This window comes from Pseudopipra pipra, chromosome 18 (genome assembly GCF_036250125.1).
Source record: "Pseudopipra pipra isolate bDixPip1 chromosome 18, bDixPip1.hap1, whole genome shotgun sequence".
Lineage (NCBI taxonomy): Eukaryota > Metazoa > Chordata > Aves > Passeriformes > Pipridae > Pseudopipra > Pseudopipra pipra.
In genome coordinates, this window is record NC_087566.1 from 10,756,539 (window position 1) to 10,779,041 (window position 22,503).

The window sequence follows — 22,503 nt, forward strand, 5'->3', positions numbered from 1 at the left end:
AGCCAAGCCCTGCCAGCAGCTGCTTCTCGGGTCTTCGGGGCTGTGCTCTGTGAGAATAAAAGAGAAAATATTACTTTCCTTCAGGGAAGAAAGGCAGAGCTCTCTCAGCATTGCTGGGCACTGTATGATTTCGAAAAGAGCCAGTTAATTAAACTTATTAAATAAGGTGTTTGTATAGTTTCCTTGTGAGGCCTTAACGAGCATTTCATTTGTGCTCCCCTCGTGTATTTGCACTCTCTTTGTTGGTGTGTGAGGATAGTGATTGTTCTGGAGAGCTGAAGTCCAACTAAATGAAAGTCACTTTATAGCTCACAAGTGAAAACGTTTGTAAATGTGCTGGGAAACTTACTGTTATAGACAAGTTGTCCTTTGCTATTTAAAGAGCTATATTTACTTCTCTAAACTCATTAGCATCTCCTATCAGGCTTGAATTTCTAAGAAAATTCTCCTGAAATGTTGCCTTAGGCTTCAGTGTGCCATTATGCTGGGGTTATTATCTGGCCAATAATGTTAATTCATTCAAACTCAAGAAAGAAGCTTGGCATTTAATTTAAGCCATGCCCCTAGTCAGACCAGGATGTATAAAAGTCAGTGTGCAAAAGTGCTCTTGCATTTAGGTACAAGCACATGTTTTACATACCAATTATTGGATGCCTGTTCCCTGGTGGAGGGTATGTGTGTGAAATCGTATTTACATAAGTAAATCCCAAGTGTATATATATTCCTTTCAGGAAATGACCTCTTTTCAGCAAAGTGCTAATGCATGTGCTTAAGCCTCTTTATAGCCTATAGGAGGTATTCACGAGCTTGAAGTGAGATTTATTTATTTATTTTAATAGCTTTCTTGAATCAGAGCATAAATGTGAACACAAATGTACAGATTTACTTTACTGTGTAATGAACAGATAACTGGAAATCCTCAGTTTCTTATTAGCTGTGAGCTAGAACAAGGCTCACAGAAACTGGAACTGCAAAAGCCAGTAAGCCCTAAAAAAGGGTTTAAGGATGCACAGCCAGAGGATGGATTCATTTGCACAAGGAGTGTATATGTGCAAGGAAGTATTGAGCAAAGATGTCAAAGGGCATGGAGTTACCAGAATTTTGGGTACTGAAGTAGTGTTTGAACACAAATGCAAGCACAGCTGTGCATCCAGAGGTTGCTACAGCACCTGCCATGGTTCTGCTCTTTGTACTGTCCTTGTTTGAGTTACACTGCAGTGGAAGCTGATTGAGGCTCTTCATTTGGAATGTTGGTTCATTCTGATTTTAAATTAATTGAGCAGTGAGAGATTTTTATATCTTATTTTGAAAGTCCAGTGGCATAGCATACCCTACTGTTATGGAAAACTTCCTAAATTTTCATTTTTTTCCTTAATTTCATCATGTTAGTGCTAGCTAAGAAGCCAGCAGGAACTTGCATTATGTTAAATTATAGCTGCATGGAGTTTTTATAAGTGGCTAATATCTCTTCTGGATATAACACTTTCAAAATGGAGATAGAGCTATTAATTCTCCAATTTACTTTGTTTTCATGTGTGGTAGTAGATCCTAAAGTTTATTAGGCACTGTACTTACCTAGTAAAATACCCAGCAGTTGTATTACAAATGGCTGTTCAAGCATGTTTCTAAATTCATGACTGTGGGTTATAAAATGTCATCCCTGTAGTTGCTTTTCTAATGCATAAATATGTGCCTGGCTCTTGAATCAGGGAACTAAATATTTGTATGAAATAACTTAATAAACAGCAAAATGTTATGCTTTCTTAAATGGCCAAATATTAGCAAGTATTGACAAACTATGTTGTATTGAGATGAAAGGGTGGGGGGGTTATTGTGAATTGGGATTTAGTTGTGAGGTTTTTTTAAAACTCCCCTGACAAAGTAGTGGTTCAGCACCACTGGAAAGGTGACTTGTAAGGAGTAGCCAGAAACCCTTTGAATAATGGCAAACTTGCCAGAAGTGATGGAATACAAACTTTCCTGGGTGGAGTTTTCAAGGTGATGCCCCTCTGCAGGAGATCTCTCAGAGCTGTTTGTCACTGTGTTAGGGTCATGCCTATTTAAGACAGTCAAGACACAAATAAGTGAATGAAAGTTGGAAATCTTCAGAGTATGATCATGTCAGATTTCTGGTGCTGAATCCCAGTTTTCTTCAAGGCTTTGGTAAACTCTTGAATTTACTCCTAAGCTGCATGCAAGTTTGTGCTGCCACACTGAGATCCTGGCAGTGGTTCACATCTGGCAGGCTCTGCTAGACGTGTCCCAGCTACTCTGAGAGAGACAAAAAGCTCATTATGATAAAAGATGGAAAATAGCAACAAGTTGAGAGAACTTCAGTGTGTAAAGACAGCGACTGAAAAGCATCTCATAGCGATGTTGAGAAGTTAAACTGAGGATGTAAGAGAAAGCAAACAAAGGTTGTGGGTGACTTAAAATAATACTTGTCTATCAGTTTGAAGGAGGCATTTACTGTACAGGAGAGAGATCTGATACCAGAGAGGGCAGTGAAAGGCTGTGTAGCAGGAATGGGACCTGTTCTTTACTTTCAGGAGTACCACTGTCTTGCTGTTTTTGTTGGTCATCTCCTCCTTTGTCTCTTACCCACTGTGATTGTCACTTTGTTGGTGAAGGACTTGGTCCTGGTTTGGCCACTTTGTCCAGTGGGACCTTTCTGATTTGTTTAGTGTCTAAACACCACAGTGATACAAATACAGGTAATATTTTGTGATGCTACAAGGTGTCAGCTTCAGGTGTTTGGCTGTAATTTGACTTGTCTGTCCTTCATAGTCATTAGCAATAGCTTCCTGGCCAGAAAAGTTGTTTTTGTCTAGTTCAAACTCTTGTCCTGACTTGCTCTTAGAGGCCTGAATCCTTTATATTTTATTCAGCCTTCCTTACAGACTCAGTACCCTGGCAAAACAGTTTCACAGTGTTCAGCTCTTCAAGCAGTTGTACTGTTTTGTGTTCTGTGGACTGGCTCAGGCTCTAGTGACAGATGTGACCCCTTTGAAACAGGGACGGACAAATGGTGCATTGAAAGTTCAGAGCTTCTGCAGTCTCCTCACTTAGAGGTATCTGGTAAAAGCCTGTGGATGCATCTAAGCTTTGGAAATAATTTCAGTCCAGTAGTGCCTGTGCCTGTTTTAGTTAGCAAATGGAAATACTCTCCCTTTATCTATTTGTTCACATTTTTTTGGGTCAATACACAGCCTCAGGTCACCATTTTTCTTTTCAACTGTATCTAGTGAAATGACCCAGTGAGTCTACTCTTCTATTTTCTTTGCTAGTCTAAAACATATTAATCTGTTGAGCTTGAATCCCATAAACAAAGTGTCATCCTCATCACTGAAATTACTGGCATCTTTGCAGCACTGGTCAATTAGGGGAACTTTTCTTTAGGGAAGTACATTTTGATTAAGTGGTTCTTTGCCACTACACTTAAGAAATGTGCTGATGTCTTACTGTTGCATCAGTGACATCTTGGGTCAGTAACTTTGTGCTTGGAGACAACCTTTGGTGGCACTTTTTTTTGCTTGAATAACAGAGATCATGATAATCAGAGTTGCACTGTCATTATCAAAAGCCTTCTCTTACAACTGCAGTTTTAGCAGCTTGGCAGATGTAAACAGCTACACGACTCTTCTGAAGTGGGCACTTTTATTACATACTGCTGTAAGAATTTAACCTGATTTTGCCATCCACCAGTGTCACAAGTGCCATGTGTGAAGTCAAACATCTTGGGTTTTTTGTTAGATGTTTCTTCTCACATCATGTTTTTCATGTTGTTCTACAATTGTCATAAAGTTTGTATAATTTCGTAGAGGTACAGTGTGAAATTTTAAATATTTTTATCTTGATCACTCTAATGGCTGTTGCTGCCAAAATTTCTGCTTTTGGTGCTTTTAGTTTTATGTTGTTCTTTAAGACCAGGAATCACCAACCTGCTGCAGGGGGAGCCTGTAAGTGACTTGCCCTTTTCAATGCCATGAAGCAAACACTAAACCCCAAAACAGTGCTTAGGATTTTGACATTTCTGTGAAAACTTTGAAGGCAACTAAGAAGGTCAGGGAAAGTCGCTTATTTATGAAAAAAAAAAAAAAGGACTTTGAAAAAAGTTTATGCTTTTGGATGGAAAAAAAGACTTAATGGTCTCCTGAGCACATTTAAAAGTGGTTTCTCTGTGCCCAGAGAGGAAATCTTAAGTAAATAAAAGGTAAGCTGATATCCCCTGGTGCTGATGCAACAGAGGGGTTGGGCCACCAGGTTCTGCTCGTTGGCTGCAACGAGCAGTCACAGAGTGCAAATGTTGAAATATATCCACCACTACATATAATGTTGTATTACTTATGTAACTGCTGTATTTTTCTGCTTGATAACACTTTTCAGCTGGGCAGTTCTTCATTTGAAAACACTTGTGAAACTGAGATAATTTACAAAACAATTTACTTTGAAAATTGGACTCGCATCCAAAATTTACTTCTGTGATTTTGTATTTTGGTGAAGTTAACTGTTTCACATAAAGTTATCATTTTGACTTCTAGTAGATGTATTCAGATACAAACTGATAATAGTATAGCTACTCTTTGAAGCACATTGATAGTGTTTTTTCTGTAATATTGTTTTGAAATTGCAAAAATGAACTGAAAAGATTTGCCGTTCCAAATGACTTTTGAAAAGCATCGTAGCTTTATGTAACCATTTAATTTTTTCCTCTCTGATTAAGAGTGAAAGTTAACTTCGAAATGTTGGTTTCTGTCCTTGTGAAATTCCATTTTCCAACCAGTCCTGTTGCCTGAGGGTGCTGTTCCATACCAGCTTGAGCCAATGTAAATTGATGCTGCCAGGTTTCTGCCCGCTCCCAAACTGAGCAACCCTCGTTTTGTGCCAACCCTGGCGTGCCTTTAATTCCTTTGTAAGCTGCTTCAGGGAGATAAAGCACATAAAATACAGGGTTTTTTTTTAAATAGGTAAGTTTGTATCACCTTGGGATCAACTTTACTGCTTGTACAAGCAAGAAAGAGGATGGACCCAGTGGGAGAGGGACAGCAGAACTAAGTTGGCTGCTGCAGCCCAGCCCTTGCAGTGGTATGGCTTTAATTTGTCTGTGGGACCTTCTAGTCAAAAAAAAAAAAGAGATTGTTCTGGGAATTGCTTACTTTATATATCCAATGCAGGATATTAAACACTGAGAGGTTAGAGAACATGAGAGGCACTCGGTAAACGACGGAGCTTTGATTTCTGAGTTGGGTGGTTTTTTTTTCGTTTTGCTGATTCTGTGTCATTTAGAACAAATAAAAGTGAGGCTTACATTAATATACTGCCATTTCCTCCTGCAGGTAAAATGGACTTTTTGATGCTGAAGATTAAACTATTTTCTTGAATTCAAACCAAACACATGCCATCACCACCCCCTCAACAGCAACAACAAAAAAAAGCCCAAAGCCTGAGTTTCTTGAACTTTTATTACAAACAGGATTGGTAGCACTAGTTATTAGAATTGCCATTAAAAGAGTTTGAGGTTAGTTTCTTATAAATTCCCTAACCATTAACTGTTTCAGCTAAAATATTCATCTGCCTCTGATTGAATACACTTTTTTTCTTTTCCAGAACTTCAGCCAAGAGTTCAGTGGTTTAAAAGAACAGATCTGAAGGGGAAGGAGGAGGGGAACTCTGGATTTTCCTTTGTTTAAAAATAGTTGCTGACCTCTTGTTAGAGAAGCACTGATACCCTGATGAAACGTGCCAGGAGGAGACTTGCTGAGAAAACAGTCCATGGTGGATTTGATGGGATGTCAAGTTAGCAACATTTGAAAGAATAATTTTGCTTATGACAGGGAGAAAGACTTGATATGTCCTTACAGCCAAAATCTATGAAAATTGCTGTGCACTGGGCATATACCATGGCAGGGTGAGCTCTGCTCTCCTTGCAATTCCACGTGTTCTTCCCAGAAGTCTGACCTGGACAAAACAGGAGAGCTGTGGGCAGGGACAGTGGCCATCCTTGTGATGTCCATGTCCCCTTCCCTTGCTGCAGAGGAGAGGTCTGGAAGAGGAAACTGCTTAATTGGAATAAAGACAGGAGAAAGCTGAAGCTTAAGGTGGGGAGTGAAATTCAGAAAGGAGAATAGTGCAGGAAAGTGAACATTGGCAAGGTCAAGAATCAGCTGGGGACTGGTGGGAGAAAGAATTGGGATTTCTGGGTAAGGAGGAAGATGACTAGTTGGGGGAAGGGTGACCATGGAAGGTGGTGTGGAGGAAAAAGTGAGGATGAGGGTTTGCAGAAGGACAAGAATCTTGTGAGAGAAACACTGAGGAAAGAGCAAGGTGGTTTAAAGGAACATCTCGAGAAGGTGGGCTTGGGGCTGGAGTGACAAAGCAGAAATATTGGGGAGCATATATTGCATTTAGGTCGTGTGTTGATGGAAAAAAGGGATTCAGGCTTGAACACCATGGGTATAGAGTGTGGTGTTGGGTTTTTGTCAGAGCCTGGGATGCAGGATGCTTTCCAGGAGCAGTGATGTGTTTTCTGTGGAGGAGAAATAGAGTTGGACAGGTGGGCACAGGCCTTCTGTAGTGACTCCTGCCCCAGTGCCTGATGAAACCGGGTGGAACCTCCCTCTCGCCATCAGTGGGTACAGAGCAAGGCCCTACTGCTTTCTGATTTAATTAACCATCTCAGTTCTTATCTGCAGCTGAATTACTCTGTCAGTCTTTGTAAAATGCCATGAGATTTGTGTGAAGCCTGACTGACCAGTGGCCTGTATTTACCAGGCTGTTAAAGCATGGTTTGTTCCATACAAATCTCTCATCTCCAGCCCCCCCTCTTTTGGTGCTGTGTGTGTGCTGGTGGGAAAAGTAATTATGACTTATCCACCTTTATTCTTTTAAACCTGATTCATTTTTGCACAACTTGATGTGTTTGGGTTTTTCTTCTTTTCTTTTTAATTTCATATCTCTGTAGAAAGAGCCAGAATGTTTGATTTTTTGCTCTGTAGAATCAAATGGCCTATCACTCAGCTGGCATGAAATAAAGAGTAGCAAATACAATAAATAACTACTGTGGAGAAGGTAATATAATATTGACTTCTCAATACCTGTTAATTTTCACTGATCAGAACATCAGGGAAGAGGGAGATGGAATTTGGCTGCCCCTTAGTGAGGGTGGAGATCTACTTGTGAATAATATCATCCTAAAAGCTCAGGAAGGTTTCAATTTTGCAACAGATTTATGTAAAATCTTGTAGAGGATCAATTTGCACTACGCTTCTGTCATATTTCCTGGTAACTTTGTTGTTATTCCTTGCATTTCAGTGATGAGTTTAATCTAGGATTTCTTTATCTCCTTTGCTCTTTTGATGGGTGCTCTGAAACTTGCTGTGTTTCGCAGCTCCAGGTGTGCAGAATCGAACTGTTTGGATGGAAAAGATGCTTCTCTGTGTGTGTGGCTGTAAGTTGGGATTTGGACTTGTCCCACAGCGTAGGGGGAGCACAACTAGAAAAGGCTCTACATTTTCTGGAGACAGTGTCTGTGCCATGAAATTCTTGTTCAGTGAGTTTCTACGTGACAGGCTTTAGCTCTCATAGCCAAAGGGAGCTGCACGTAACCCAAGAGTAAAGCCTGTGCCTCCTGGAAAAGCTGCTGTGACATTGCATAAGTTTGTGATTGTTCTTGACTGGGTCTCTTGTGTCTATCCTGGTATGTCTTTATTGCATATTTTCAAATCTTAGTCTTTGAGATGACAAAGTGTACTATTAGAAATAATAAATTGTGTTTTATTTGGCAGAGTGACTAATTGCTGTATTTTCCATCTTTCATAGGTGCTCAAAAAAACCAGCCTTTTATGAGAAATGTTATTGAACTCATAGTGTTTGAAATGCCTTTGTTCTTCTGTTGTTCATAATTATCCCATTGACAATTCCAGAAAGAAATCTATCAAAAGAATTCAGAAGTAGGGAACACTCTTCCCATATATTTGTTGAGCATGCCCTCTTGTCTTTCCATCTCGGCAAGAAAAGGTTTATTTTCATGGGAAGAGCAAGGAATTGTGAGCAGTCAGCATTGCCTTTTTTCTGTAATTCTCTCCCAGCTGTCTGTGCAGATGTGAATGCTTAGGTACCATCTCAGATTTAACTTGTTCATCCATCAAGTGGGAATGACTATAGCACTTGATTACCTTTTTGTTATCCTATTGTGGATAGGAAAAATATTTTCTTCTTTGGGGTAAATTGCAAGTTCTCTTTGCAATAGTATCTGCAGCTGATTAGGTACTGCTGTGGGTTATTGCTGTTCAGTTTTACCCAGGAACAACCTGACCCTGATAGAAGATCAGGATCACATGATGGTGCTCAGCAATTCACTGCAGGTGCTCGTTAGTCATATTTTCATATTGATTCCATAAGCTAATGTGTTGTGCTTTGGAATGTCAGCAGACCAGTCAGAGGAATTTTTCCAGTTGTATGTGACATAATGGAATTAGGATATTCTCTTTTTTCCTTTGGAGTGTCACGAGCAGTCTGGAGATGAAAGGAGGGTGCTGACTGGTCTTGAAAGACAAATGTGGGTCTGGAAACACCTATAGTGGCAGGTCCATCTGGAAGGTCTTTATTGCATTATACCCTTATTCAAAGAAGCAGAACTTCATGGTGTTGCCTTGGCTATTTCACGGATTAAAGTCGGATATCGCTGTATTTCAGGCTCAAAGCTTCACAAGTCCTCAAAGCTTCAGGCTTCCATTGAACTTTAGTCTTGGTTTTGAAAATTCATTTAGAATTAAATTAGGTGTGGTGATGAAACTGTGGCACTTTAATAGGAATCATCAGATGACATTTAACATGATCATGTAGTGCAGTAATGTCAGAACTGGTTTGAGGTAAAACTCATGCCTTTAGGCAGTATTGTTCAGGAAAGTCACAAAATGCAAATAGTTTCTTTGAAGAGTACTTACACAAGTTTGCTTTTGTTTTATTTGAGGAGACGAAAAGGATCCACTTTTGTCAGTAGCACAGATGTGTAAATTTGGAGTTGAATCCACAGTTCTGAGTGCCTCTAAACTTCTGGATCCTGATCTAGACCCTGAAATACATCTCTCAGCTTTGTCTATCAAAGCAATTCAACAGTGGTCCAAACCCATTTAAACTTCAGGAACATTCTGATTTTTCTTGTACTTTGTGGCTCCTGCACCTCCTCCCTTTGATTATCACTTAATAAGGGGGTGTCAGATTGAAGCCTTGGGTCACCAGTGCTTATTAGTTCCTCTTTGTAAGCCATTATTTTATGACTGTGAGCTTTTCTGAAATGAAAGATGAGATTTTTAGTGTTAGAACCTGCACATGAGTAACTGCCAAGACACTGTTAGCTGATCAAGTTTTGGCTGTTGTGTAATGAAGCAAATCCTGCTCCGTGGGCACTGTCATGTCCTGCAGGAATTGCAGGTGAAATCCTGGTTCTGCTTATTTCAGCAGGAGTCTTGCCATTCAAGGTTTGGATCCAGGTGTGTGTTGCTCTGTATGTTTATCTAACAAGTCCTGGTTGCTCGGTGAAGTCTCCAGTCTGCCTCATTTTGGGGAGAAATGGGTTTGCTGCAGGGGACATTCGTAGTGTTACTCACAGACAAAGAACGGTTCTGTACAAATTCTTCTGTTTCAGCATTTACATATTCCTTTGTTGGAAGATGTTCAGGATGCCAGGTATAATTTGGCACTGCTAGACCCTGTCAGAGCTGAAAAGATTCCATAAATTTCTCCTTTTCTGCTGATTACTCTGTTTATAAGTGATAGGTGCAATTCAAAGGGTTCTGTTTCAGCATCCTCCAAGGGAGGACATTTGAAACAATTCATCTGAGTCCATTTGTTCAACTCATTTAAAATACATTTAATCCACATTATTTGGCTGTTACAAGTAGAGGCATTTTAAATGAATTTATGCTCGGTTACTTCTGTTAGTTTTTACCCCTAAAGAAATATATGACCAGAATTTTCTGTTACTCTGCCCTGTCTGATGCAGAGTTTCTGAAGACAGAGAGAAGCTCTGATGTTTTGGTGGAATTTTTGTCTGAAGTTTTATCAGCATAGCAGTTGTTCATTTCATCTGTGGATTTATCAAATAATAGTTCATGTAGTGGTTTCTGTCTTCATCTAATGCTGAGAACTCCTGAGTGTGTCAGTATTCTTTCCACCTGATATTCAGGGAGGGTGCAAAGAAAGGACAACATTTTCATTAGCAGACTATAGAGTTTGGGTGGTTTGGTTCTTACTGGTACTTGGGGCTTAAAACTCGATTTTGGAGTGTCAATATAATTGCTCAAGTGCTTGCAACTGGTGATCAAATTAATGGTCTTTGTTCAGGAGGGTGATTTGTCTGACCAAAGGTAGTGTCTGCTTTAGAGTGAGGGGATTTGCTCTCTGGGTTTCAGCTGAAAGTGTTGCCTGTGTCTTTGACTGTGGTGGAACACCTTATCCGTACATTGATGTTGATGTTACAGCATTCTAATGACAGGTGAGCTTAGTTCAACCCACAGAGCCTTACTTTTCAATGGTACCTGGGCCTGTGGCTTCTGCTACGTGGTCAGCACTTTTTGGAAATTCATCCAGTTTGCACAGATTTGGAAGTTAAGATCATAAATTACTCTCTGTTCTAATGATCACAAAAGAGTAAGAAACGCTTCCAGAGGATGATTTCATGTAATGCTTTGATTGCAAAAGGACCTTTATTCTTCCATCAACAAAGTCTTGGACAAGTAAGTTAGTATTTCTGTGCATCAACTGTTAAAGGATGGGGCTGGAAAGCTCCCCTTTGTGTTACCTGTGCTCTGTTTTGTGGGTTTGGTTATCCAAATGTTACTCTAATATATGTCATCCAACCTTTAGCCTCCTTGGAAAGCAAGTTGTGGGTTGCCAGCCTATGGCTTTATTAATGTCTGTTCATCATTGAAGAAAAACACTTGGATTTGTGTTGAAATTTAAATTCTATACTAACGTGGCACAAAAGTAAATAGCACTTCACAGAAGTACAGGGTGAATATACACACACCACACAGCCCTCATAATTTTGAATTTGTCTCACCACATGTCAGATTTTAGCTCCTCTTAGCTGAAAATGAAATCAAACAGTGTGAGCTTTTGGGAAACTGTTTTGAAGAAACAGAAAATGCAAGCCACATGGTGTACTTACAATGTGAAGATTTAGTGAAGAAATCTTTTTTCATTGGAAAAACAAACTCTAGTGGGTTTACTAAGTGACATTTCAAAGCAGTTTGAGATGAAAGGACTGTGGCCTAATTCATTGCATATGTGATATTTCCTAATGGATAGGTGTTATATTGAAAAAGAAGTCAGGGAAGTGCAGTAAAACTGAGTTTTGTTTTGGTTTTGTTTGTTTTGTTTTGTTGTTTTTTTTTGTCTGAATTGGTAGTTTAAAAATGAGCTTAATCCTATTTTTCTATCCAAAAGGTGGCAGATATCCCTGATCAGAAAATCACATCTAGAGTGACTGTTCAACACTTCTCACTATAATACCCTTTTAAAATGGGACTTTCTCAAGCTGTTACAGTTTTAGCTGAGGTTTTTCATGCTGAATGTTTTCTGACTGATTTAGAAAAGTCTCTGTGAAGTGGTTCAGTTGTTTCTGAGAACAAAGCCAGCTAGAAATCCAGAGTTGTAGCCAGCTAGAATCATTTCCATGAGCAGCACTAGTTGGGTTAAATCCTCTGATTTTTACTGTTGGAGGCAAAGATGGATGGTGTTTCCCTTAATCTCTCTTTCTGAAGTGATGGTGATGTATGAATGCTAGCATTCATTTTTACTAAGTAAGATTCATGACTGCAGATAACTCCTGCAAACATGTCCCTGCATTATAAAAAGGCACATAAAAAGGGAGACGAAAATATTTTTGAAGCTTTTGGTCTAATTCCGTGAAAAAAATCTATTCAAAGTTGCCAGACTTTCAAGCCTGGAAATTGGGTTCAGTCTATTCCTACCGCAGAACTGAGATGTTGGCAGCAGCATTGCTCTGAGGATGTTGTCCTTGGGGAGCACTCTGCATCTGGGACACCAGAGCACATGGCTTTCCTTGGGTGTGTTCCTCTGCAAGTGTCAAAAGCCATCATGGGCCCACATTCCAGGGCAAAGCCTCTCACGTGCTCCGAGTGCCTCCTTCCTCTGCTCGTGCTGAAGAGGAGGAGGAAGCAACCTCTGGGCATGGCAAGGGTTAAGGAACAGGTGGTTATCTACAGGGCTGCTGCCTCATTTTGTTCCCAGGATGGATAGCTTCCTGGGAAAAAATCCCAGTTGCTGTACTGAAGGAGGTTATTGTGTCTGGGTTTGTGCTTTGTTTGGTGCAGGGGCTGGAAGGTGTGGAGATATAACGGGTTAAACTTCTCAATCTAATGCAGAGGGACCAGGATTTTTGAGAATAATGTGGCTGTTGCTGGTTTTCATACTCGGAGTTGGTGACAGCATCCTAGAACATATTTCTAATAGCCCTTCAAAGACCACAAGATTGCATTTGGTTTATGAGAACAAACTACAGAAGGAAGATAAGCACAGCGTATCTGGTTCTGGGCATCTTATGTTCCCTCTCAGAAACTTCCCTTGGCATTCAAGGCTCCTTTTTCTGAATCCTTCTTTTATCTTCCCTTGGTGTAGCCAGATGTGCTGGATAAGTTTGCAGGTTAACTGGTGTCTCATGGAAGGAACAAAGATTGTAGAAAGATGAAAAGAAGTTTAGTGACACTTTGGGGAATTATATTCTGTTCACGTTCCTGCCACAGAGTTAGCACTATCCTGGGGAAAAAAAAAAAAAGGCATATTTTTGTTATGCTTTCATATTTTTTTATAGCTGTCCCTAACACAAGCACGAGATTTGATCAGAACTTGCACTAATACTGAATTCTTCAGAAAATCAGGCCACAGGTTTTCTAAATTAAGCATCTGTATTAGCAGATGCTTCTGAGAGCACAGCTACTAATTTTGCTGTGCTGCAGTTCGCCCTTTTAAAATCATGGAAAATTCTGTTCCAGCAAAGTGTCGTGTAAGGAAATGTATTGATATTTCTGAAGTGTGCTCTATAGTACCATGATAAGCTGCATAAAAAGTTTTATCAGAATCTTCATAATTCAGTGCAACCCTTAAATACTGTCTTGAATTGCTGCGTGGGGTTACACAGAATGATAAAGAAATGGTGAGCAGCTGTCTGTTGTGTCAGCCTTGCTCAGAAGTACTCTGGAAGAAATAAATTGTCACTAAAGGCTGTATCTTAATGCATATGTATGTGGGGATGAATTAAGTTTAAGTCTGGATTTCCTTATTACTTTTTTAGTGCTTTCCTTGGCAAACTTAACATTCTTTTTTGTGAAGGAACCTTCTGGCTCATTGTAGGCTATTCCTGCTGCTTTTAATATCCTTTGAGATTGATTCATGAAGTGCCAACATCTTGAGCTGTGGAAAAAGAGTAAGAATCCCAAAGAAAGACCCTGGATACATGAGAATAAATTTGAACTCAGACTCTTTCTGTGCCACTTTGATCTGAAAGAGACATCTTGTGATTCAAAGAACCTTTGCCGTTAACTGAGACCATGAATTCAGTCAGTTCCATTTTGATTAAAAACTGATAGCATTAGCAAAATATATAAAGACAACATCTGGTTCAGGTTTGTTGGAATGATATTTTAGAAAACTGAGAGAGGTACCTCTGGCAACTTTTGAACGTGTCTGTGTGCAATAATGGCTCAGTGGGAAAAAAATCTCAGTGGGTAGATGGGCTCAAGAACACTTTGATATTAGTGACATTCAGGTGATTAATGTCCTGGTGGAGGACAGGTCACTGTGTTTCCATTTCACTGGCTGACATTTCAGCACAGGAGAACGAAGTTGTGAGGAAACAAAAGAAAATGGAAGTGAAGAGTTCAATGGAAGGATGTTGGAATACCTGGCAGACCTGTAGGAGATGGTGGTGGACCCAGATGCCACCAGCCTGGAATGGTGCATGTTTTAATTTACAAATCATACAAGTCTTCAATATTTTTTTTTTGGTGGCTTTTTGGCTTCTTTTCATTAGGTCTCTCGACAGAGGGCACGAAAAAAAAGAATATCAAAGCCATGTTTTCCTATAAGTTAGTCAGGTGGCCATCTTTGACTTGCTCTGTGGGCTCTGAGTTGTTTCAGAAGTATCTGCTTCAGGAACACTTTTATAAAATGGCTCTCAGTAGCTTTCTGGTGAGATAGAGCAGCAGCAACTCCAAAGAGTTTATCACAAAGAAGTGATAAAGCTTTGTCCCTTACCTGTGTAACTTCACTGGCCTGTGTGAAAAGTGATAACAGTTTCTCCTGGGCATATCCTGGGAATTTGGGCTTGACTGGAATTGTGTGGTGACACAGATGTTGAAGCTGCAGCTCAGGTCTTGATCTTCCCAAGTTTAATGATCTTGGTATTGGACTTGCAGCTGATACACTGCAGTGGTTGAGACTTTGTGACTTTAATTTCAATTAATGCTGCTGTTCTGTAATAATTCTTAGTTACCTTTGAGCAGGTCCCTTAGTGGATTCTTTTCAGCTGATTGGAGTAGCTCACTGAAATGTGTTATTTTAGAAGAAGAGGACAAAGTTTTATGCCTGAAAGACAACACTGGATAGTGATTGAGACCATCTGAGATCTGACTTCTGGAAGCATCCTTCTTTCTTTCTTGATTATAGGAAGTGCTGAAGGAGAACCTGAGTTAAATGCATAAATTTAATGAAATTATTCTGTGTTTATCAGTTCCCACTTTACTGCAGTCCTTTTTGTCACACTGCTTGCAGATGAATTATTTTTTTCCCACCAGATTTCAGGTGCTGTAGAATCCCCTAAAAGCTCTTTGCAGCTGTCAGGGAATGAGGATTCAACACATTGAAGAAAAGGCTGAGCATGTTGAAGGTCAAGGGTGGTATTGACCTGTGGGGTAGATAAAAATATTAAAAGAACCTCTCCCACTTTTGATCTAATGCCTTTTTTTTTTTTACATTTGTATTTAAACTTCTTTCTAGGCTTCAACAACAAAAGTCAGACTTTAAGATCTTTATAAATATTCCTGCTAATTAAGCTATTGACAGTGAAGGTGAGAGAATCCATTTACAGATTTTTTTGAATGTAGTGGGTAATATTTTGAGAATTACTTTGTCTGTTCTATGAAGAAGTTCCTCATAGTCAGCTTACAGAATAAAACTTTGTTCTTTGAAAGTCACAGTGGTAATTTCCTTCAGTAGGTAGCAGAAATAGGGTTGACACTCAATTACTTTTTTTTTTTTTAAGAAAGGGAAAACTAAGTTTAGAGAAAGAAAAACAGATGTGTCCTCTTTTGAAGTCTCACAGAAGTCTGTTCATTGGCTGTAGGCACTTCCTAGAGTGCCTGTCAGTGCCTTACATGATTATATTTTCATGTTTGCTTACATATCACCAGCAAACTATAGTGTAGGAGATTCCTTAGCTGATAAATCAGGCTTTTATCCTTATATCCTTCATGCAAGAGAGCTAGTTGAAAGAAAAATAAATATTTTTTAGGTTCTTCTGTTTCCACTGTGTGAACACGGACAAGTTATTTGTAGTTTTTTCTGGGATCTGTTTTGGTTTCCTCAGGAAACTTACCTTATTCTCTTTTTTTTCCCCCTGTTAAATGTCATCTATTTTAAAAAAAAAATAAAATCTAAGGAAAAGGTGGTGTTCAAATAACTGTAGCTGAGAACAAAAATCTGTGATTTAGACAGCACAGCAGCACAGTCTGTGTTTCAGAAGCCTTCCTTTAATAAGCAGAAGTGACCTGGAGGGTTTCTCATCAGTTTAGTGAGTGGTATGATAGCAGAGGTTGGGAGCACTGTGGTCTAGTATAAAACCCAGAGTGAAATCCAGAATTTTAATGCAGACAGTGAGCCCTGGAGCTCGGCTTCGTTCAGGTGTGGAAGATGATCTGCAAACAGCACATGGGGCTCTGTGAGCACAGAACAGCTCAGTGCATCCCCAAAACAGCATCAGGCAGTTGAATTTGCTGCTGTTCCTGCTCAGACAGGCTGCCCAGGTCCAGATTGGATCCAAGTGTGAGCACACTGTGCTTCTTACCCATCCCTAGACCTGCTCTCAGAGCTGTGTGGGTACAGCCAGGAGCTCTCAGTTCTCAAGGTAAGTCCACCAATTCCATGCCCAGGGGTAGCAGGTGCAGATTTGGGTTCAGGCCAGATCATCCCTGACAAAGGACAAAGTTTATTTGCTCTTGTTTTATACTTTGCTTGATTTTCTTTAAATGTTGCCCTTATGTTGGCCAAGTTCCCATGGTAAATTATTTTTATGTACCTAATTCATTCTCAATGGAACAGACCAATCCATTAAGGATTCTGCACTAAAAACTGTAGCTCATTATGCGTTCTTGTGGTGTATGACATCAGTAGAAAGCCACAAGTTAATTACATTCTTAATTACAGCTTTGTATTGAATTAGGGACCTATTATACATAGAATAATTGAAAACCTGCTGAGATCATGTCTGGTAACATCTAATTGTATCCCATGATTTTTCCCCCCTAAACTTTAAATAAAAACTGGCATTTCATTTAGCATGGTTTTAATTAATTGACATGAGAAATGTAATTAGAGCTGAGGCAACGGACCAACTATCTCAAAACAATCACTCACAAATGAATCATATTTTGGGGAACAATTAACAGTTTCCAGAGGAGAAGCTATTCTCCTGCATTTCTGGAAAAACCTTGAGCAGGCACAACTGAAGAGAGGACTTGCTTCTCTTAGAAGAAATATTTGAATGCTGGGAGACACTCACAGTGCTCTTTCAACTTGAGGGAACTCGATCTGCTTGCAGCTTCAGGCACCACAAAACTAAGAATGGTGCAGGAGGAGAACAGAGATCTGATGATTTTCCCGAGTGTGGAGAGGGACAAGCATGGCTGTATTGTACCAGGAGCAGAAGAGGTTGCTGGTGGCCTGAAGGGCAGAGAATTTCTTTCTCAGTTTTTATTGACTCTGGTGGAATTCCCTGCTACCTGCCAAGAGCAGAAGAGCTGCCCCTCAGCACCCGTGAGAGCTGGTGGCGAGTTGGACTCGCTGAGCTTTCTGCTTTTGTTTGCCAGTTCCCACCTGCTTTGCCATCCACCATCCAAAGAGCACTGTTGCAGGTAACAGGAGATTATTTCCTCTTTTCTTTCCTTCTGAACATGTTAGCACACTCTTGCCCTGAATATCAGGGCCGAGTATGTAGCTGAGTTAGGCAGGACCTGATGGTGAGTGGTGGTCAGGCAGTTTGACCGACACATTAAGCATCTTTTCTCCTTTTGTGTGATAAAAATCTCGTCTGTGATCTTAAACAAAACTCACTGGATTTTAGAGGAGTCAGCTAGGAAGGAAATGCTCCTGAACAGTGTGTTCAGTGACAGAATTTCTGAGCCTGACATTTACTCAGATTTGGGTCTGTCCCTCTTTTTCGCTTTGCTTTTGTAGAAGCCTTGAAAGTTGTTTGGGTTTGTGTTTTGTTTAACAAATTATTATGTTTTTCTGTTGGTATTTTTCCACAGAGACAAAGCCTTTCATTTAAATCAACCTGCACCAAAGCTTTAATTCCAGGGTGAAGAATAATGTCCTTTGGCTGTTTGCAGAAGGATTTATTTGTTTCAGGACATACAGTTGTTATTTCCTGTGTGCAGCCTGACTTAGAGGATGGGATATTTTTCTGTTTGATATCTCTAAAATTAATGTGCACGTATTTAGACCTGCCTATACATAAATATGCATATGCTTTGTTTGTGAATGGAGAGCATGTGCAGGGGTAAAACTGCTGTGTGAGAGCAGGTTTGAGAGATCTCGCTGTGCTTGGACACCAGCAGAAAAACACTGGGAACATCAACTGAAAACTGGCTGGCAGCCACAGCACATAGAATGGAGGGAATGTTTGCCTAAAAGACTAGATTGTGTCAGGCGTGACTAAGCAGGAATTTTAGCTAAAATGTGTTAGCAAATTGAATGCTTAGAGCCAAATGAGAACCTTCATGGTCTTATCTTTGTTCACTCGAGACTGGGTTTGATTTTTTTAATATAAAAATCAATGGAGGGAGGGAAAGGAAGTTCTGCAGAGTGTTTCTTGATTTTTAGGAATGCTGATATAGGTGACTGCTGACTATTTTGCCATGGCTCTGTTTACATTCCTTCTGCAATATGCATGGCCTTTAATAGCCTGTGGCTCGTGGGGCACTGGGCTGCCAGGCAGGTAGTAAAATACTTTAATTACCCCCATGCACTAGACTGAGCCAGAGAGGAAGGGTGGGACTGGATGAAAGGAGTTCACTTCGAGCTTACTTTCTGACTGTCAAAAGAATGATAAACCATAAGTCCTGACTATTATTATCCTTCCTTTCTCCATGAATGGCATTCCTTATGGAAAGAGTCCTTGGGGTGTGTGCAGTCTGTAGGTCCTGCTCGTTTCTGAATCACTAAAGATGTGGGAATGGCCACTGCAGAGTGATAACTTCACGGACTGCTACCCAGCAGGTCAGATAACACAGACCTGAGAGGGGAAGAGATTTCCTCCCCTTGGTGCAGGTATTTTTCTTAAACTCTTTTCCTCCCCTTCAAACTCTTAATTTCTTTTTTTTTCTTTTTTCTTGACATCAAAACTGCTTCCTCCTGGGTTGAGGTCTTCAGCAGTTAAATTGTGCTCACGTTGAATAAATGAGAACCCCTGTTGGCACAAAGTTTCTGAAACGCTGTCTCAATTAATTAATAAACAGGTAGGAAACTTTGCAGAAATACATGACCTTGCCTGCTCAATCTTTTTTGCACTTTTCCCTTTGTGGACTGCTGTGTTCTTTGCTCATTACTTTTCTCATATTATCCTTAGTGCATAATATGCAAATCAGTGAACAACTCACCACGTTTCTCAGCTACCTGGGCTTGGCAGGTCAAACACACCTGCCTCTGGCAAGGTTTGGGGAGCTCTAGAATGTGGACAACAGGGCTGCTGGAGGCTCACAAACGAGTTAAACATTAATTTTTCTACTGCTTTGTTCTAGCACTGTGTTCCCACATTCTTGGGAATATAGGGAAAAGATAATTTAATAATGAAGCAGATATGCTGTGGTTGAAGCTAAAAAATTGTTTCTGTGCTAGGGATAGCACTGGAGTAGTGTTGCAGGAGTCAGTTGGTGGGAAAGGATGCTGGAAACTTTATGCAAAGCCTGTGTGTGGGATTCACGTTTCCAAAAAATGCTCACCTCATTTTGTGAAGTCAGGAAATACATTGTTAGGGAGGTTGGTTATGCACAAAACGTGTATTAGAAAATTCCTCCCCGTGCTTACGTTCACATCCAGGCTGTTTGGGCTGACTTGATGTTGTGATAAGCTTTTGAGGGCAAGAAAAATAGGCTGAATTGGTGAATTTAGTAAACTTATCTTTTTCTTGATGTGGTTTCTGGCAGATTCCTGTCTCCTGAAGGCTGGAGAAGTGGGCACATGAAATGAAGTGACAGTAATGGGCAACCGTCTGTCTTCTCATCTCCCTCCAGTTTTGCTTAAGCCTTCCATTTTTCAGTGATAATGCTAAATGAAGTACGAGTTTGGACAGCAGCCAGGTGTCAGCACATGGCAGAAGGTTTTAATTCTGCTTTTAGAAACTAGATAAGTGGTGTGCTAATATAAGCTAATGCAAGCACAACCTCTCTTCTCAGTTGGACAGCTTGAGAGCGAAGATGATCATGACACTGCCATGTTGTAGAGTGTTGTGTTAGAGCTTGTTAGAGCTCTAATTATTACAGCTGTCTCTGTAACATGCTGTCTCGGTGTTATAACATCTATTTGATTATATGCAATGACAGAGCAACCAGATAGCATTAATTCCCTGTGACGCTTTTTATCTCTTGATTATGTACTTTTTTTTTCACAGTTGTGTTCAGACTCTGACACTGCTCAGGATTCATAACTGCTGTTGCCCTTTTCCATCCCCCTTCCCAATTCCAGCACTGAAAGCTGTGTTTCTGAATAACAGGTTATGCATTTAGCTGCTTCCTCTTTGAGATTCCCTAATTTCTTGAGATGCACTGTGGACTCAAAGTGTGCTGTGGCTTGTGCCCGGTTCAAGCTGATTATGCTTGTACTCTGTGCATTCTGATGATCAGTGAAGACATCTGGTTTCAGTGAAGAAATTCAAAGCAGAATGCCTCTGAGTGCACAAATGGACTGAAATTAGTGTTTTTAACATTAACTGCAGCAGTGCTTTTCAGCCTTTTTTCTTCATTCTCTACAGATTTTAACCCCTTCCACTCCTCAGTAAGTCCGTGCTTGAGTTTATGTGTAATCCTCTGGGGCATAGGAGAAAGGCTGCTTTTATTTTGTGCCTTGTAGATATTTTTTTTCTAAGTTGTGGGATTACTGTAAATTGTTCTGAGAGATCAGTGAAGAGAAACTGCCCTTCTCTCCCTTTGTGAGACTGTTATGGACCAGGAGTATTTCTCCCCTGCAATATGCCAGTGACAGAGGAGCCAGTCATCGGACGTGCTTTTGGCACTGAGAAATTTTAGAATCCGAGTCTGGGTTTGCACAGGGCAGTGCTGTTTTGAACAGATCAAAAAAAACTGGATCTCAAAGGTCTGACTATTGCAGTGCTGGATGGGTGCATTTAAAACATGCAGAGCCTCTCCCAGTGTTCTGTGATGTGATAGAGGACAAAGCTGTGACAGTACACTCGGAAGTGGTCCCGATGGGTCCTTTGCCAGGCCGCTGTTTGCCAGCTGAATTTAGTACTCTCCTTCCCCTGATCAGTGAATAGATTTTCCTCAGATCCCCTTTTATTTTTTTGGTTTCCTCTCCCGCCTTTTTTTTTTTTTTTTCCCCGTGGAAGATGAAATCTGTCACAGGGGCTTAGATTTATGAACTGCTGCCTGAGTCGCTTTGTGTGATGTCAGGGCGGGAGAGGAACTGATTGTATCCTTAGAACTGGCTTAACAGAAAGGCTTTGGATAATTCCGTAGATTTTTAAGATGTTGAGTTGGCTTAAATGATTAGTGTAAAAGCTCCAGAGAAGACTAAATATTTAAGGATTTATTCTGCCCTTACTTGTACCCATGTGTACCTCTGGATTTTCACGTTTGAATGAAGAAAGCAATTCTGCATCTCTCTTCCACTCCTTCCCTTTTTCACCTCTCCCCCACTCAGATTGCACAGAGTTGGTATTCTCTCTTCCAGCAGTTGGTGAGCATCTCTGGAATACTGCCAGGTGCACGGCAATGGGGGGAGGCAGTGTGCAAGTGGGAGGAGTGGATCCCAGTGGCATGCAGGACATCGTTCCCTGTCCTTAGAAATGACTGCTGGATGCTGCTGTTCTCACGATCCTGTTTGCCATCTGTGACAGTGCTGTAACCAGGAACTGTTCATTCATTCAAGGTGAGAGGCTCACTCAGCCTCAGGATTAACTTTTTGCAGTCCTGGGTATTGTGCATTCATTAGTGAAGTCAGAATTCAGGGTGTGAAGGACTGACTTGGTCTATTCTGTTCCCTTGGAGTGTTTCATTAGCACTTTTCACAGTTACATGTGCAGCTAAGCTGTGGGTTTTGTCTTTGCTGGGTGGATTTTAGTTATTCCACTGACCTTCAGCTCCTCTTTCAGGAGTTTATGCATGAAGGATGGTGCTTTGATGCAGCTCTGGGGGCAGTGTATTGGTTTCAGTCCCATCACTGTACGAAGGTATGAGGGTACCTGGGCACCTTGACTGGACTGGGTAACACAGCTGGCAAAGCCTGTACAGCCCAGACCAGGGCTCAGTCACTGTCACCGAGGATTGATTGATTGATTGATTGATCAGCAGATGTATTTTCCTTATTGGCCCTCTGGTGTGGTGAGTCAGGAGGCCGAGGAGGTTGTGTGAACTGCTTCAGACTAATTGCATTAGCAGTAGCCCAACAGGGAATTATTTGCCTTTGCCTCCCAGCCAGCCCTCCCTGGTGGGGGTTTTCCTGCCGCTGCTTTGTATCCTGATGGGTTTGGAAGCCTGAGCTGGAGAGAGACTTTGTATCAACCTCTTGCCAAATTGTGAAGTACATCAAACCCTTAAAAGAGCACTCCTGGAATTGTTTAGGAGCCTTTATTGGGCATCCTCAGTGTCGAGATGCTTTCACTGAGAATCCACTGCTGTGGTTGAGCTGTGGAGCTGATGAATGGTGGGTTCTCTGGGAGGAGTCTCTCAAATGCCACTTGCAAGAAAATTGATCTAATAACTGTAGCTCTGAGACAGGTTATAAACTGGGCATCTAGTTAGGCACCAGTTTTGTTATGACCTCTGTCCAGCCTCAACAAGCAAACAAGGGCACTGGTGTGTAGTGGATGAAGGAGTGTGTTGATTGTTCAAGATGTGGAGGGAGTTCTACCCCTGGAAAAAGCCAGAGGACTTTTTTTATAGTAGCTTTGAAGGGCACAGCATTTGCTGTGATGATTCACTACTTCTGCCAATTTGTAGTTAGAAGGTGGGCTCTCTTCATTCAAACTGA

General features: G+C 40.7%; 1 protein-coding gene across 1 annotated transcript in view; it reads left to right on the plus strand.

The window, feature by feature from the left end:
• Positions 1 to 22,503, plus strand: part of TMEM132C (transmembrane protein 132C) — a 202,185-nt gene that overhangs the window by 1,832 nt on the left and 177,850 nt on the right. The window lies entirely within an intron of this gene.